Below are 9,727 nucleotides of genomic sequence, written 5' to 3'. Positions count from 1 at the left end.
ACTATGCTAGTATAAAATCATTGACATACTACCATAGGTGTCTAAGAAATGGACCTAAACGCAAAATTTAACCAAAGTCACAGATGCATAAAATTTAAGTCTTAGTGACCCAAAAGATGCTGAACTGTACTAATCTGCACAAAAACATTATAGTGGTGAAATATCATTGATATATAATCACAGATTTCTGTAAAATGGTACTACTCATAAAAAGTTTAAGAAGTCACTGAACCATGAAATGTAGGTCAAAGTGACTCAACTGTGATTGATTGCTGTAGTACTCTATGAGACGAATATATTCGTGAAATATCCTTGATACATTATTCATACTTTCTGAGAAATGGACCTAAATGCAAACTTTAACTGAAATTCGAGACGTACGGATGGACAAGGGTAAATCCATATGCCCCTTCAACTTCGTGGCAGGGTATAAAAATGTTGATATTTACCACTTCCTTAAAACAACCTGCTCATTGCAAACTTTGGAAAATGGTTGACAATTACGAATGATCCCCAAGGGGTGGTAACATGACACATGTGAAGTCATGCAGTCACTGTTAAACAACAATGACCTCTGCTATAACAAGTTAAATTACCAACAGCCACCTTAATGAAATTCTAAGTACACCACCACAGAAACGACAGTTAATATCGATACAACACAAAGAAGTAATATGATTACAATAAAGAGTGTCAACATCTTCATTTTACTGTCAACTCTATCATATATCTCTAATATCATAAAGAAGCAACTGTCCAAGTTCAAATGATTCCATAAAGATTTGAAGAAGTTATTGAAGTTTAAACAAATTTTACAAGGTCAACCTAAATCTGATATGCATAAAACTAGGTCCATTTTCCAGTAAAATTAAGAGAAGTAAGAATTATTTTTTTTCAAAATCTTGTTATAGATGCTATTTCTATCATAAAGAAGCTGCTGTCCAAGTTTCAAAATTAAGTTATTGATCTTTAAAAAATTTTAACTACCGGGTGAACCTAAAAGTTGACGATGCTGATGGTGGAAAGTAGGAGCATCAAAAATGTATATGTTTTGGAGTCAATAGACCATGACTGAAGGGTTGGGCCATATTGTTGTAATGGAAATGAGATGTGCCCATCCTAATAATCTTCTGAATAGACATCCTAGGATACTTTTAATAAATTTCAAAGTTATGTAACAATTGGCCAAGTAGTAGTAGAGGATAAATTTTTCATAGAAATGATCCCCGTGCAGGTCCGGGTGTTTAAAAGAATAGGCCTGCAGCAGCGCTAAGCTTGTCGTAAAAGGCGACTAAATAGTGCTCAGAAACCTAGCCGGGGGTTAGGCGCTCTGCCCACAGAGCAACTGGGATGTGTGCCCCAGGTGGTGGAATGGGGTACCCCTGGCATGTTACATGCTGGGGTTGTCAGGCTATAATACGGAAAACCTGACCGCAAACCATAGTGGTGCACCGTGTTGGGAAAGATGCCACGTTCCTCGCACGTTAAAGAAACCTGCTGTGGTATTCGATAGGAGTAGGAACCTTTGCGCTCCGCCACAGGAGGCTAAATTGCCCGACCTTACCCATCCCCCCTTTTTCTAGTGGCAATCAAAATTTGTCGACCCTGTTGTCCTTGTGACCCATCCTTTTTTTTATCATTTCATGTTCATTTTATCATCCATTTCATGTTCATTGTCTGAATATAGCTGAAATATTGCTGCTCGGACGTTAAACCCCAACAAACAAACAAACAAACAATCATAGAAATGAACAGACCACAGAAGACATTATTGGATGCACAGTACTTGCAATAGCTTTCGGTAAAAAAAAAGAGTGAAACCAAAACTTAACATGGACTCATATAACTCAATTGTCTAAAAGATTTTCCACTATTTTCTTTTTCTTTGAAATATGTTTTTGGGCCCTTGCCCATACTTGGTGCTTAATTTTTATCCATGCTAGGTCAGTGAGAAATCTGTGCTTGTCTTTCAATTTCAAAATGTCTTTTTCAATAGGAGGTTTTCCTTCTTCTTTAGCTTTCTGTATGAGTGACTTTAAAACTTCCATTTCTGAGCAAGTCCTGGTCTTTTTTTCAGCAGCTGAAAGATAACAATATTTAATATACTTTACTGTTTAAGGATTGACAAGGCAATTAACAAAAAAATGTTTTCTAAGTCCTGTCAGCATCATTGAAAATGTTGTCCCAATTGAAAGTTTTTATTTTAACATTTTTTGTCCAATTTTTTAAAAATTTTGTTTTGGCTGAAATCATTTTTTCAAATAAATCATCTAGCCCTACATTTTTATTTGAACATCAAAATGTTTATCTAATTTAAAAAATAAATCAACATTACATTTAGTAAAATTGTAGGAAAATCCTGTAAATCCCCCTAATACATTCTAAATTTAGCTAAAATAGCTGGTTTAACCCTCTTTTAATATAGATAAATCGCCCCGTGCAGGTACGGGTGTTAAAAGAATAGGCCTGCAGCAGCGCTAAGCTTGTGGTATAAGGCGACTAAATAGTGCTCAGAAACCTAGCCGGGGGCTAGGCGCTCTGCCCACAGAGCAACTGGGATGTGTGCCCCAGGTGGTGGAATGGGGTACCCCTGGCGTGTTACATGCTGGGGTTGTCAGGCTATAATACGGAAAACCTGACCGCAAACCATAGTGGTGCACCGTGTTGGGAAAGATGCCACGTTCCTCGCACGTTAAAGAACCCTGCTGTGGTATTCGATAGGAGTAGGAACCTTTGCGCTCCGCCACAGGAGGCTAAATTGCCCGACCTTACCCATCCCCCCCTTTTTCCAGTGGCAATCAAAATTTGTCGACCCTATTTGTCCTTGTGTCCCATCCTTTTTTTTTTCATTTCATATTCATCGTCTGAATACCCCCCTGTGGATCGCTATCCTTGTCGTGGTAGGGGGGCTTGCGTGCCTCAGTGATCCTAAGAGCTATGCCAGCTGGAGTTTTTTCTCCTGGTAGGGTTACCCATGCTGGAAAGGTCAAAGGTTAGAGGCCAGACTAAAGCGATCCGAACATCGACCGTGGGCCCGGTGTTTAAAATAAAAAGTGGGTTCACTGAAAAACACTCTTATTTTACAAATTTTGTATTTTATTCATCGACTTCGGGAATTTGATAAAGAGATTGTTTTTCTCTGGGTACCCAGTCATGTTGGTATTCAGGGGAATTCAGTTGTAGACAGGGTTGCCAAAAAGGCATTAAATGAAATAATAAAGGACGTTAGTTTGCCATACACCGATTTTAAACCTTTAATAAGGAAATATATTTTAAAGATGTGGCAGGACCGATGGGACGGTCTTGAACACAACAAACTCAATTCCATAAAACCCGATCTAGGCGTTCATCAATCCGGGTCGGGCAATCGCAAAGAGCAAGTGGTCATGACTAGATGCCGCATTGGACATTCTAGATTTACACATGGCCATTTGCTTGTTGGTGATCCTCCACCTGAGTGTATCCCATGTGATTGCCCTTTCTCTATCAAACATGTTCTTCTAGATTGTGTGGATTTTGCCAACACCAGGCAAAATCATTTTGACTGCGCCAATATGTTTGATTTGTTCAAGACCGTTTCATCTAAAAACATCATCGATTTCTTGCGGGACATCGGTTTATTTAATAAAATCTAAATTTGATACCTTCCTTAGTTTTTCAATATTTTAAATGTTTTATCGAAGTTATGTTTCTATAAGTATTTTATGTCTTAGGTTCACCTTTTATGTACCTTTTTATATGTAAATAGCTGTTTGTTTTAATTTCATTATTTTATGAAGAGACTTTGATCTTGCTTTTAATATTTCCATTTCATTCAATGTTCTTGCCGTGATATGGCCCTAGTCGCCGAAACGGCATTAAAAGATAACAATCAATCAATCAATCATTCAGGCAATGGATCGTATTCTTCTATTGATTTAAGCATTTGTGATCCTCTCGTACTTTCAGAGTTTACATGGCGAGTTCATGATGACTTGTGCGGGAGTGATCATTTTCCAATTATTTTGGAGCATTTATCCTCCAAAACGGAGGAACGTCAACCTCGTTTTAAACTTGAGAAAGCAGATTGGGCTTCATTTGAAGCCCACTGTCTTGAAGAATTACGATTAGAAGCGATGAAGGATGTTGAAGATCCCATTTTATTATTTAATGAAAGACTGACATCAATTTCTGATAAAACAATACCTAAAACCTCGACAAATCCAAAAAGGCCTAGTAAACCATGGTTTACTGATGAGTGCGACAAAGCGATCGAAGAACGCAACAAGGCTCATCGCCGGTTTGACAAAAATCCTACACCAGCAAATCTGTCAAACTTCCGAATATTTCGAGCAAAAGCTCGACGTACATGTAAACAAGCCAGACGAACCTCTTGGAAAAATTTTATTTCTAGTATTAAATCTCACACTCCCCTCAATAAAGTATGGAATTTTATTAGAAAAGTAAAAGGAAAAAATTCGAATTCTTCAGTAAAACACCTTAAGGTTGGTAATACCACTCTAACCACCGAAAAAGATATCGCCAATAAGCTAGCTGAAACATTCGCTAAACATTCATCCTCATCTAACTACAAACCGGATTTTCAAAAAATTAAATCATCTGCAGAAAAGACAAAATTAAACTTCAAGTCAAATAATGCGGAATCTTACAACTCTCAATTTTCTATAGAGGAACTAAAATCGTCACTGGCTAAAGCCCACGATACAGCTAGTGGGCTAGATAATATTCACTATCAACTTTTGAAACATCTTCCTGATCCATCTCTACATACACTTCTTACGTTAATGAACGAGATATGGACTTCTGGTAACGTTCCGTCCATCTGGAAAACGGCTTCAGTAGTCCCTATTCCAAAACCAGGAAAAGATCATACGGATCCTTCAAATTATCGCCCGATCGCATTGACAAGCTGCGTCTGCAAGACAATGGAACGAATGGTCAATGATCGCCTTGTGTGGTTCCTTGAGAAGCACAACTTACTCACTAATATTCAGTGTGGTTTTAGGCAAGGCAGAAGTACTCTTGACCATTTAGTCCGGTTTGAAACGCTCATCAGAAATGCATTTGCTAAAAATGAACATGTTGTTTCGGTCTTTTTCGATTTAGAAAAAGCCTATGACACGACGTGGAAATACGGTATTTTAAAAGATATATTTGATATGGGGTTGAAAGGAAGACTTCCTCTGTTCTTGTCTAATTTTTTGTCAGATCGTCATTTTAATGTGAGGGTAAATTCGACTTTTTCTGAGGAGAAGGAACAGGAAATGGGAGTTCCTCAGGGAAGTATTCTTTCTGTCACTCTCTTCAGTATTAAAATTAATAGTTTAGCCCAAGTTTTGAAGGACAATATTGACGGTTCCTTGTATGTAGACGACTTTTTGATCTGCTACAGGGGACAAAATATGAGTAATATTGAAAGGCAGTTACAACTTTGCCTCAAAAGAATTGAGAAATGGGCTTTGGAGAATGGGTTTAAGTTTTCTACATCTAAAACTGTTGGTATGCACTTTTGTCGAAAGCGAAAGCTGCATCCGGACCCAGATATCCTTCTTTATGGTAATAAAATCAAAATAGTAGAAGAAACAAAATTCCTTGGATTACTTTTTGATAGTAAACTTTCTTTTCTTCCCCATATCAAATTACTTAAATCTAGGTGTCTTAAGGCACTAGATATTTTAAAAATGGTGTCCAGTACCGATTGGGGTGCTGATACCTCAATTTAATTAAATTTATATAGATCTTTGGTTAGGTCTAAACTTGATTATGGATCTATTGTTTATGGTTCCGCCAAAAAATCTTACCTTAAAATTTTAGACGCTGTTCACCACCAGGGGTTGCGACTTTGCCTTGGTGCCTTCAGAACCTTTCCTATTGAGAGCCTTTATGCCGAGGCAAATGAACCCTCCCTTGGAGACAGACGTTTGAAATTAGGTCTTCAATATGTAAGTAAACTTATGGCCTACCCAGATAGCCCTGCCTACGACTGTGTCATTAATCCTATTTATGTCGACATTTATCGAAAACATGAAAGCAAAACTCCTCCTTTTGGAATTCGAATAAAACCTCATTTGGAAGCAATTCATCTGGAGACCAATGCAGTGACACCTGTTGTTACTTCGAAATGCCCTCCATGGGAGCTTCCACATCCTTCTTTCATTTTTGATCTGCGTGAATATAAAAAGTCCGATACCAATCCTTTATTTTTACAACAAAAATTTCTGAAATTAAAGCAAATTATCCCGATTTTTTGACGGTGTATACAGATGGCTCAAAAGATGGCGATAGCGTTGCATGTGCTGCTGTCCATGGTGACAGAACTGTAACTGAACGGTTGCCATCAAGCGCTTCCATATTCACAGCTGAAGCTCGACCCATATTGTTAGCACTTAAATTGATTACTCAATCTAATCTGTCACAGTTTATTATTTGTTCTGACTCTTTGAGCTGTCTTTTGGCAATTAAGAATCACAATCTGAAAAACACTCTTATCTTACAAATTTTATATTTTATTCATCGACTTCGGGAATTCGATATAGAAATTGTTTTTCTCTGGGTACCCAGTCATGTTGGTATTCAGGGGAATTCAGTTGTAGACAGGGTTGCCAAGAAGGCATTAAATGAAATAATAAAGGACGTTAGTTTGCCATACACCGATTTTAAACCTTTAATAAGGAAATATATTTTAAAGATGTGGCAGGACCGATGGGACGGTCTTGAACACAACAAACTCAATTCCATAAAACCCGATCTAGGCGTTCATCAATCCGGGTCGGGCAATCGCAAAGAGCAAGTGGTCATGACTAGATGCCGCATTGGACATTCTAGATTTACACATGGCCATTTGCTTGTTGGTGATCCTCCACCTGAGTGTATCCCATGTGATTGCCCTTTCTCTATCAAACATGTTCTTCTAGATTGTGTGGATTTTGCCAACATCAGGCAAAATTATTTTGACTGCGCCAATATGTTTGATTTGTTCAAGACCGTTTCATCTAAAAACATTATCGATTTCTTGTGGGACATCGGTTTATTTAATAAAATTTAAATTGGATACCTTCCTTGATTTTTCAATATTTTAAATGTTTTATCGAAGTTATGTTTCTATATGTATTTTATGTCTCAGGTTCACCTTTTATGTACCTTTTTATATGTAAATAGCTGTTTGTTTTAATTTCATTATTTTATGAAGATACTTTGATCTTGCTTTTAATGTTTTTCTTGCATTAAATGTTCTTGCCGTGATATGGCCCTGGTCGCCGAAACGGCAATAAACAACAACAATCAATCAATCATCGTCTGAATATAGCTGAAATATTGCTGCTCGGACGTTAAACCCCAACAAACTAACAAACAAAATATAGATAAATCATATTGTATTGTGGATTTCACACCTTTCTCTTTCTTCCTGTGAACCTTTTTCTTCCTATCATACATTTCAACGTCATCAGAATCATGTTTCAATATGTTCTGAAAGTCACATTTTTTTTATTTAATTAAGATTCTTAACACATGAACATATATTTGCTTTTGACAATCATCTATTCCCCCCTTCCACACACACACACACAAATGTGATCATAGGACAAATATGCCCCAGCCTAACAGATAGTTGAAATGCCACTATGATGAAACATATGTACATATTACGACTCAACATGCTTAAGCTGCACACTAAATTTCCAATCAATCCGATGAATGGTTTTTATTTTATACTTGCAGAAAGTTTATGGGATTTACATACATATGTATTGAGGGTAATACAGTGCAACCTGTCTAATCCGACACCTGAGGATTCTGATATCCAGTCTAATCTGACATGACAATTCCGTCCCAAGAACTACCATTTATAACTTTTTGGACCCGAGTATTCTGACATTCTGCCTAATCCAACATATTTTTGTGGTCCCACTGTGTGTCGGATTAGACAGGTTTCACTGTATTTATAAGCTAGATGGGGCATAACAATAATTTTCTTTTTTTCAGCCCCGTGCAGGTCCGGGTGTTAAAAGAAAAGGCCTGCAGCAGCACTAAGCTTGTCGTATAAGGCGACTAAATAGTGCTCGGAACCCTAGCCGGGGGCTAGGCGCTCTGCCCACAGAGCAACTGGGATGTGTGCCCCAGGTGGTGGAATGGGGTACCCCTGGCGTGTTACATGCTGGGGTTGTCAGGCTATAATACGGAAAACCTGACCGCAAACCATAGTGGTGCACCGTGTTGGGAAAGAAGCCACGTTCCTCGCACGTTAAAGAACCCTGCTGTGGTATTCGATAGGAGTAGGAACCTTTGCGCTCCGCCACAGGAGGCTAAATTGCCCGACCTTACCCATCTCCCCCTTTTTCCAGTGGTAATCAAAATTTGTCGACCCTATTATCCTTGTGACCCATCCTTTCTTTTTTTCATTTCATGTTCATTTTATCATCCATTTCATGTTCATTGTCTGAATATAGCTGAAATATTGCTGCTCGGACGTTAAACCCCAACTAACAAACAAACAAATCATTAAACCTAATGTGCAATTGCAAATTTGCTGATTAAAACTAGAGGCTCACTTGTGAGCCTGTATCGCTCACTTGGTTATATGTCCTTTTAGACTGACTTCCTAAATAACTCCTATAAAATGTTGTTCTACAATTTTGACACTATTGAAGCAAATGTAAATCTTTTCATTCTGAACATTTTTGCATTTTAAAATTTCTTTTTAGTTTTTGAAATAATAGCCAAAAACAGTAAAATTTGTCAAAAATCGTCATTCAAGGCCAATAACTCCTACAAGACATGCTCCGACAAATTTGACCTAATTAGAACAAATGTAGATCTTTTTATTCTGAACATTTTTGCCCCCCTGTGGATCGCTATCCTTGTCGTGGTAGGGGGGCTTGCGTGCCTCAGTGATCCTAAGAGCTATGCCAGCTGGAGTTTTTTCTCCTGGTAGGGTTACCCATGCTGGAAAGGTCAAAGGTTAGAGGCCAGACTAAAGCGATCCGAACATCGACCGTGGGCCCGGTGTTTAAAATAAAAAGTGGGTTCACCTACTTGTTTGCCGTGAGTTGCAACCCGTGAGTTATTGGTGGGCGAGGAGGTCCTAGTGGATGAAGGTCGTATCTAGACTCCAGTCGTGACGTAACCCCCGTGTCATCGATGGCTGGATGATCGAGGATACGGCTGTATATGCCACTCGGCTCTTAGGTCATATAAACGGGAGATCGGATGGACCCGGTTCGATCAATCGGCTGGTCACGCCATGCCCTTCATTTGTCCACCTGCTTTACTGATGGCATTTTGTTAAATCCAATGTTTCTAAGATTTTCAAAAGCTTACAAATGGCAAATGAAGAAGGCGGTGGCTCATGGGTCAATCGAGTAGTACGCTGTCTATGCGCCATTGATAGATATGCTCTGTTCGAGTATGTCGTCTCTGGAATCCCTGATGCTATCTGCTGGAAATCCGTAGAGTCCTAGCATCGCCCGTGTTGGCACTCGGTGGCGGGTGGGGAACAGAGACGATAAAACTTACTGAAACTTAACATGGCGACAAAAAACAACGGGGAGTCCAATGTTTCTTATTCAAAAAAACGAAAAAGTGATGTCTGCAATTCTTCTGACGAAAGTGATAAAAACTGGCCAAGATTTATTGTAATTTCTGCAAAAGATAGACAAAAATGTTAATGACCTTTCTCCTTTTTTAATACAGAAAACTATCAAGGGTGTAGCTGGTGATGTTAAAGATA

Source organism: Perna viridis, chromosome 15, assembly GCF_037379345.1.
Source record: "Perna viridis isolate PV_CMFRI_1.1 ecotype Kerala chromosome 15, ASM3737934v1, whole genome shotgun sequence".
NCBI lineage: Eukaryota > Metazoa > Mollusca > Bivalvia > Mytilida > Mytilidae > Perna > Perna viridis.
The sequence above is the reverse complement of the archived record's forward strand: the minus strand, read 5'-3'. Positions refer to the sequence as shown.